Below are 9,361 nucleotides of genomic sequence, written 5' to 3' on the forward strand. Positions count from 1 at the left end.
CTGGGTTAATGGTTGGACTCCATCATCTTAAAGGGCTTTTCCAACTTTAATGATTCCATGATTTGTTGGGGTTTAAGTTCCTTTCTGGCCAGCTCCCCCAAAACACAACCCCTGACAGTCAGCATTAGGCACACTGCAGCAGAGCTCCCCTCAGCCTGGCCCCAGCGCTCTCCTTCCTGGCAGGTGAGAGGAAAGGAATCCCTGAGAGCCCTGGAAAAGACCAAACATGATAAGCAAATCTTGGTTTTGATGATGTGGGGTTTGCTATGTTTTCCTTCTCTCTCAGTGTGGAGGGATTAGCATCACCAAATGAGAGACCTGCCAAGGCCTTCCAGCCCAGTCGTGAGCTAACTTACAGCCAGGATGATTTCAGACACACCAGGATCTCTCTGCAACACCCTCAAAAAAATTATGCAAAAAGAGGGACAGGAAGAAGCTGCTGTCAAAGTGTTTGTTGCATAAAGAGTGGCTCCCTTCTGACACTGCCAGATCCCCACAGCCATGTCCCCATGTCACCTGGGAGTGCTGCCAGCAGGATGGTATTCCCACAGCTCCTCACAGCCTGCCAGGCACGCACAGGGCAGGGCCCCGCATGGCCCCTGCCCCGGCACCCTGGGGGGACACGTGCCACGTGGCAGGATGGCTCAGGACACAGAAAACACAACTTGGAGCTCTGGGAATGAGCTGTCTGGGGTCTCTGAACACTGTGCTTTATCCTCAGCTGCTACAGGAACTCTTTTCCCAGGGATCCTGATCCCATCTCCCAGGGCTCTCAGCACCTTTCCAACCTGCCTCTGCCATGGCAAGGTGTAGGGGGCAATATTTTGGGTGAAGGCCAAGCTCTTCAGCAGCCTCAAGGAACAGAATCCTGGAATGGCTTGGGTGAGAAGGGATCTTACAGATCATCCCATTCTAGCCCCTGCCATGGACAGGGACACTTTCCACTGTCCCAGGTTGCTCCAAGCCCTGTTCAACTTTGCCATGGACACTCCCAGGGATGGGGCAGCCACAGCTTCTCTGGGCACTCTGCACCAGGGCTACCCTCCTAGGGAAGAATTTCTCTCCAGTATCCACTCTAAGTCTCTTTGAGTTTAAAGCCACCCACCCTGTGCCGTAGGGCAGCTCCAGCTGGGATCAGGAGCCCTGCAGGGAGCAGTGCAGGCTGGCAGTGCTGTTCCTCCCTGGGGCCACAGACACCCATGGTGGGACAAGCTCTGGGCAGGGCTGCAACTGGGATTGCTGCAGGGATCAGGGAGATCCCACAGCACAAAATGGGAATTGCTCTGAGTGTCCAGGGGTAGGCAGGAGCTGGGGTTTCTCCTTCCCCTTCTCCCTTGGCTCCTCTCAGAGCTGACTGGGAGGCCATGCTCCTGCAGGTGTCATGTCCCCACACACATGGCACACAGGGCTACTGGGGCTTTTCTGTGCCAGCTGAATTTGTCAGGATAGGGCACCAAAGGCTCATTTCCTGCTGTGAAGAGCAGGAGCATTGCCTGATATGTGGAGCTGCACCGGGATGGGGAGAGGCAATCCCAGCTGTGCAAGGGCAGGGACCATGAGCAGGGACAGAGGTGGGTGGTCTAGGGGTGAGGGCAGAGGTGGATGCCCGCTCTGCCCATGGCTGTGCCCCTCCAGCTGCAGGACAACAGGATAACCACCAGGCTGGGGCATCCTGCCAACACCAGAGCAAGGTCAGTAATCTTTGCTCCCAGCTGTGGAATTACCCAGACATCTGCTGGGAAATGAGGGCCAGTCCAAGTGCTCAGAGCCTCCAAGCCCCTTTTTGTCTGCCCCTACCCATTCTCAGAGCTGCCGGTTGCCAGAAGCAAAGGCAGCCTCGTGAGTGCTGTGACACAGGTTAATCCTTCTCCTTTCTTTTCTCCTTTCCCTTCCTTCAGCATCCACCCTTTCTGGTGTCCTCGCAGCCCTAAGAAACTGTAAGATTTCCAGTGCAGCAATACTCATACAAACCCCAGCTGGCTCCCTCAGATTTGGGACAGGCTCTGGGCTTCTCCAGAGGCTTCCAGGGATTTCCCTGCTCTCACTGTTTGCAGCCCCTTGGCTCAAACAAAGGCAAGACTCATTGTCCCTGTTTTACAGAGGTCCCCAAACATCTAGGTCCCTAAACTGAATCTGGCTGCAGTCTCCCAGTCTGCCTCTGCATCAGTGTCAGAAAAACCTGGCACACCCCAGCTGGAATTGTACCTGGCCAAAGCAAAGCAGTGATTGAAGGTGCTCAGATCCATCATCCTGAGCCCATCCCTGCAGGGACCAGCCCCTCTGAGGGCCACACTAAATGCTGAGGGCTTAGGAGAGAGTTCAGGCAGGAAAGAAATCAATAAATTGTCATTTTAAAAGCAAGTCACAGTGGGAGAAATTTCCTCATCATTTGGGCCCTGTAGGACACAAAAGACATCGAGGGGCTCGAGTGTATCCAGAGAGGGGCTGGAGTGTATCCAGAGAAGGGAATGGAGCTGGGGAATGGTCTGGAGCACCAGGAGTGTCTGAGAGAGATGGGAAAGGGGCTCAGCCTGGAGAAAAGGAGCCTCAGGTGGGATCTTCTCACTCTCCACAACTCCCTGACAGGAGGGGACAGCGGGGATTTGAGGTGGGGGTGGGGGGGGGGGGGTGGCGGTCAGGTTCTGCTCCCAGGGAACGGGGACAGGACAAAGGGAAATGGCCTCAAGCTGTACCAGGGGAGATTCAGATTGGACATCAGGAGGAATTTCTTCATGGAAAGAGTGGTCAGCCACTGGCCAGTCACAGTTCCTGGAAGTGTTCAAAAGCTGTGTGGATGTGACACTTGGGGACATGGTTGGGTGGTGGGCTTGGCAGGGCTGGGTTAATGTCTGGACTCATAGATCTCAGAGGGCTTTTTCAACCAAAATGATCCTATGAGTTACTCAGGACTTGGTGCCTTAGGTGAGGTGCTCCCAGAGTTCCAAATTGGTAGGTGGATGATGACCTCTCTCCAAGGAGTTGCACAGCTTCCCTTCCCTTCCCTTCCCTTCCCTTCCCTTCCCTTCCCTTCCCTTCCCTTCCCTTCCCTTCCCTTCCCTTCCCTTCCCTTCCCTTCCCTTCCCTTCCCTTCCCTTCCCTTCCCTTCCCTTCCCTTCCCTTCCCTTCCCTTCCCTTCCCTTCCCTTCCCTTCCCTTCCCTTCCCTTCCCTTCCCTTCCCTTCCCTTCCCTTCCCTTCCCTTCCCTTCCCTTCCCTTCCCTTCCCTTCCCTTCCCTTCCTCCCTTCCTCCCTTCCCTTCCCTCTTGCCAAGCTGAGCCGGGATCGTGACACCAAAATACGGTCCTTATGTCCAAGTTCCTGTGTTCCTATCAAAGGAGAAAGGCTCTTTGTTGCCGAGGAGGGAAGCTGCTAATGAAGGCTCTAATTAGCGTGTCTGGAGCGGGAGGGGGAGCAGGAGTCACTCAGCTCTTCCCAAAGCCCCCGGCAGTACCGGGAACGTGGAGGGAACTCGGGCTCCCTTTGGTGTGACAATCTCCGCACTCAGCAGAGATGCAAACCCACGCAGAGGGGCTGAGGAGAGCCGGGCAGGCACGGGAAGGGCTGGAACACCACTGCCACCCTGGCAGAGCTCGGATTCCCTCCCCGGAGGGCAGAGACCTGTCCTGGCACCCGGGGCTGCTCCTCCAGCCCTCACCACCACTGTCCACTTTCCTGCCACCTCCGGACACGATGGACACCGGAGACGACGGGGTGAACACCTGCCACGAGGCCCGGCAGCTGCGGAGAGCCTGCTAAGAACTTTGTGGAACTGCCTGAACAAGAGGATTGTCACCCAGACAGGATAAACACAACATCCAACCTGTGCACAGGGATCAGTCACAGTCACCCCTGGAAACCACACAAAGAAAAGCCCAGATGTTTCCCACCCAGAGCCCCTGGAGAGAAGGAAGCAGGACCACCATTTTCCAGAAAATTCTAACATTTTGAAATTCTTCCAAAGGTGTATGGGTAAAAGGGGGAAGAAATGGCACATTCGTATTTTCATCCCAAAAAAATCATTTTGGAAGTGTGTATCCTAAAAAAGTTGGTACTTTTTGTTCTGATACTTTAAAATGCTACACCATTATATAATTCACAATAGAAAATATGCTCTTGGAATAAAAATGTCCTTGAAAGGAAGAATTTTGAAAGAACTTTTCTCAAAAGCAGAAGTCACTGACATGGACAATTCATAGTCTGATTTCAGTGAAACATGTTCCAGAGAAATGTGCTGGAGGAAGGTATTCACTTCCCCTGTGTGAGCTGGGCTATCTCAGCTTGAGGTGGCTTGGGAAGTCTCCTGTGCCCTGAGTGAGGGGGAACTGCACTGTGCTCCCTGCAGCTGTGCCATTCCTTCATTTTTCATATGATTCTTCCCAAACCAACCACTTCTACCTGCACAGCATGGGAGGGGCCTTTTGGTCTCATTGCAATGTAAGAAACACCAGAGGAAAGGGGCTCCAGCTCATGGGGGAAGTGGTGAGAGGAGATTACAGACCATGGAATATCCTGAGTGGGAAGGGACCTACAGGAGCTCCGGGCCCTGCACAGACACCCCCAGAACCCCACCCTGAGCATCCCTGGCAGCGCTGTCCTGGAGCTCCTGGAGCTCTGGCAGCCTCAGGGCCATGCCCGTTCCCTGGGGAGCCTGGGCAGTGCCAGCACCCTCTGGGGAACAACCTCTCCTGATCTCCAACATAAATCCCCTGACACAGCTGCAGCCATTCCTTCCAGTCTGTCCCTGGTCACATGGGACAATGGCTTGAGACAGAGGGACAACAGAGTTTGAGGTTGCCTGGCAGCAGCAGCAGTGACAGCAGCGACAGAAGCAGTGGCAGCAGCGGCACTGGTGGCAGTAGTGACAGTTACATCAGCTGCCACAGCTCCTGGTCAGCAAAGCAGGTTTGGAAAAGAGTGACATTAATTTCTTCCATATGCTCATGCAAATAAAGAAGCAAATTTGGACTTCTGTGAGCATTAAATGAGCCTCACTATACCTGCCAGGGGAGGAAGAGCAAAGGATTGGGGGGGCTGTGTATGAGGGGAGCAGTGCAGGGGAGGGGGTGCGTGGGCAATGTCCATGAGAAGATGCTGGGCATGAGGAGCCAGCTGCCCTGGCACTCTGAGTGCATCTCTCCCATGTCCCCATCCCCAGCACCGGTGTACCCACTGCTCCTCTACCCTGGGGAGGGAGGGAGGGAACAGCAGGCAAACACTGCAGGATGGGACAGGCCCACCCTGTTTTTTCCAGCACCAAGAAACGGGCAGGTTTGCTTCTCTTCATTCTCCAGTAAAATGCTGAGAGGCTTGTGGCTCTTTCAGGAACAGGGAATGAGGGATTCCTGCCCTCACAGGCAGCGACCAGCCAGGGCTCCACTGGGCACAGGAATCACCATGGGCACCCCAGCACATGAGCACTGGCCTGGTAGAACATAAAGAAACAGCAAATCCTATAGCTACACACCCTAAACCTCAGCTCCAGGGTGTCTTAAAGGCTTGGAGACAGCAGAAAGGAGAAAACTGGTGCTTGCCACTGTGATCCTTTTCTAAATTGTGTCATATATCTGGGTATTACAAATGTTTTACTAACCCTGGAAGTGTTCATCAAACCCTGGAAGTGGTCAAAAGGCCTGTGGATGGGGATTCTGGGGACATGATTTAGTGGTGAACACCAGCAGTGGTGGGTTAGTGGTCAGACTGATTGTCTTAGAGGTCTTTCAAAACTGAATGATCCATGATTCTATATTTGAACCAATTACATTTTCACTTTTCTCCTGACATCTGACTCAGAATTTGAGAAAATGTAATACTGGCACCACTGGAGAAGAAATATGATGTGAAGATAATTTTTAGGTTCCAAAGGAGCTGCTTCGAATGGCTGTGATTTTTGCTTTCAGCCAGTGTGAAGAGCCGGACTTACACCTTTTGTTAAATAATGCATCTGGGATAAACGCCTGGGTTGCAGGGAGAGGGCTGGCACACAGTCCTGCCCCCTTACACCCCTGCTCAAATGGTATTGACTGCCTTCCAGGGGATTACAAGCCAGGAGTGGGCTTTGTCCTGGCTCCTGCACAGCCCAAGATGTCCATTATTCTCCATGAGAGTTGCTCTGCAGATGGAGCTTTGTGTTATTCCATGCAAATAATTTTCCATCAGGCAGTACCTGCTGCTCATAGCACTGAATTGAACACTCGACTGATGGACATGGCCATTATCTGAGACACCTGAAACATGGCCAAAAAAAGCAAGAAATAGAAGAGCCAGAGGGCAGGATGGCTCAGCATAGAAGCATCCCTGGCTGTCACCTCTGTCCCTCCACTGGCAGAGACCCCAGAGCCCAGTGCTGACAATGATTGTCACACCTCATCAGGTGGCACCAGGAATGCTGTGGCTTGGTGGTCCTGCCCACCCTAGCACCTGCCAGGCTCCCCCAACAGGATTTAAACATGACACTAACTTGCCAATTCTCACAGAAATCAGTCCCCAAACCACCTTACTTAGGATTCAACACAAGAAAACAAGTCAATGTCGACGGACACCTCAGGTTTTGTGTCCCCCTTAACAGTGCTGACTGAAAGGGAACATTCAGCTGCTGCCAGCAGCCCCTGGGGAGTGTGGGTTTAACAGCAGGGTCATGCTGATGTTGGCAGGTGAAACAGCTCCCATCATCTGGCTGCCTTGGGAAAAACCCAGAGCTGGCTCTCAGCATGAGCTGTGCTGGTAAAGGGAGAGCAGCCATGGGCAGGGTGTGTGTGCCAGGGCTGGCGAGATGCCTGGGAACAGGCCATCAGCCAGGACAGTCCCTAGCCCCCTTCCCCCTGATGTCACCCACTCTGCTTATCTCTGCGTGGGCAGCACAGCCCACTGCCCCTCCAAGAGGCGGGGTGGTGTCCCTCACACAGCAGTTCCCAGGTGCTGGGAGCAGGCCAGGATATGTCTCTGGGATGTGGAAGGAGCTGAAATTCCTGCTCCCCATCACAGCATCCCCCCGGCACAGCCACCCAGGGGCCACACTTTCCCTTGCCACTGCACAGGGCTGCCAGTGGCCATGAGCCCCCGATCCCAATGTCCCATTGTGAGCCCCCTGTGTCCCATGCCAGCACACCCACAGAGCGCTGTGCTTTCCATTAGCTTCTCTCAGTTCCCTGTGGCACGGCAGGAGCTGCAGAGCTCTTTCCCTGTGCACCCTGTGCAGGGCAACAAAACCCCAAAGAGCTGGAGAAAATGGCTGGAGGGCCAGGCTGGGATGCCATGGCCATTCCCAGGGATGGACAAGGGCCCCGAGGTCTGTTTGAGCACTGCGGTCATGGGGCTGCCCAGCCATGTAGCGATGGATGGGACACAGAGCCATGTCTCGGTGCCATTAGGAAGGCAGAGTTTAAGGGAAGGTAAAGGGTGCAATGAGGAAATTGGGGTTAGCCTCATCAACTGGTGGGTATCATGTATTAAAAATTCTGATGAGCGCTCTGCCCATAAGGATATTTGCTGTGATTTGCATGCAATCCCACAAGCCTCAGTGAGATGAGATGCAGTGTCTTTGCCTCACACTCCCTTAGCAACCCATGAACTGAGGAGAAGGGACTGTCCACTTTGCAGGAACAGAGACAGGGAGTGCTCCTGATTTTTAAGGAAAGCTGCTGAGCTACTTCAACCTTGAGCAGCTGGAAGGGCTCACACAGACAGGATGATCTCCTGGAGCACAGGTGTGATAAGGATCAGCTGAGGGAACTAGGAAAGGGGCTGAGCCTGAGAAAAGGAGGCTCGGGGGAATCTTCTGGCTCTGCACAACTCCAGCCAGGTGGAGGTCAGGCTCTGCTCCCGGGGAACAGGGACAAGAGGAGAAGAAATGGCCTCAAGTGCCAGAGGGGCTGTTAGATTGGGATATTAGGGAAAATTTCTTCATTGGAAGAGTGATCAAGAATTGGAACAGACTGTGGAGCCACCATGACTGGAAATGTTTAAAAAAATATCTGTATGTGGCACTTGGAGAGACGGTTTAATGGTGGGTTTGGCAGTGCTGGGTTAGTGGTTGGGCTTGATGTTCTTGGAGGACTTTTCCAAGGTAAATGATTCTGTGAGAGAAAAAGAAGTGCACAACAAGCCCCCAGGAGCATCTCTCTGTGGGGCATCACAACAAGCACTGACCACCAGCAGCAATGACTGGACACCACTCTCAGGCACATGGTGGGATTGTTGGGAAGTCTGTGCAGAGCCAGGAATTGGAGTTGATGATCCCTGTGGGACCCCTCCAGCCCAGGATATCCTATGATTCTCACTCTCACCTCAGCACCTTCCTGTACAGACACCTTGGGGCAGGAGCTCAGTGGCTGGGACATGGCTGTGGCTGCTGGGAGTGAACGGCAAGGACAGCTCTGGGCCACCTGCCCAGGCAGGGAGGGAGCCCCTCTCACCCTGGGCAGCAGCTGCAGCCGTAAACCCCTCAACCCTTATTTTGTGTTGAGGACAAAAGCCATCAACAAAGTCCTAATTAAAAAACAACCACCAAGCAAAAAGCACAGCTAATTGCTTTTTGACTGCAGAACAAAAGCCGCTCATCTGCCTAATTACACTGTGAAAATGAGAAGAATTTAAACAGGAATTATAAGTAATCACAGAAGCAAAGAGAAGAGTGAATGCCTATGGAAACCTGGATGCAGGGCTGAGCACAAAGAAGGCAGCAGCTAGAAGAGGGGGTTGACAAGGAAAGTATTTAAGGCTCATTATATTGAGCTAATTGGCTGCTCCTCAAGTACCTCCCTGTTCAGGCACTCCAAGCACCTTGTGCATCCTGGTGAATGGAAGCTTCCCAGTATCCCAGAGGAGTCCTATGGGTCAAAGTCATGGTCTCTGACAGGTGAGGAAACACGGGAGTCACTCTCCCACTGAGGCCACCAACCCTTATTGCTGTCCCCACTCAGACACAAACACACTTCTCCCCCCTCCTCTGAAACACAGCTGGATGCTCTGCAGGGAAGGAGACCATGCAAGGTCTTCTGAGAGCAGAGCTTCCCCATGGTGGGATGCTAAAGGGGTCTGCAAAGGTCAGGTTCACAGAATAGCATGAGTTGGAAGGGACCCACATCAAATCCAGCTTCTGGCCCTGCACATAACACCCCAACAATCCCCCCATGTGCCTGAGAGCATTTTCCAAATGCTCTTTGGACTCTGGCTGGTTCCTGTCTGGGCAAAGTGATGGAGAGCCCTGAGGAGAGCCTGAGCCCTGCACTCAGCTCCTCCCAAGCCCAGGCTGTGCAGTGGCCTGCTGGGCTTGGAGAGAAGAAGGTGGGGAAAGGAAAAAGTAATTTTGTTCTGAGAATAATCAGTGGGGCAGAAACAGGAGGAGGAAATCAGGTTACGTGGAAA

Source organism: Catharus ustulatus, chromosome 17 (assembly GCF_009819885.2).
Source record: "Catharus ustulatus isolate bCatUst1 chromosome 17, bCatUst1.pri.v2, whole genome shotgun sequence".
Taxonomy (NCBI): Eukaryota; Metazoa; Chordata; class Aves; order Passeriformes; family Turdidae; genus Catharus; species Catharus ustulatus.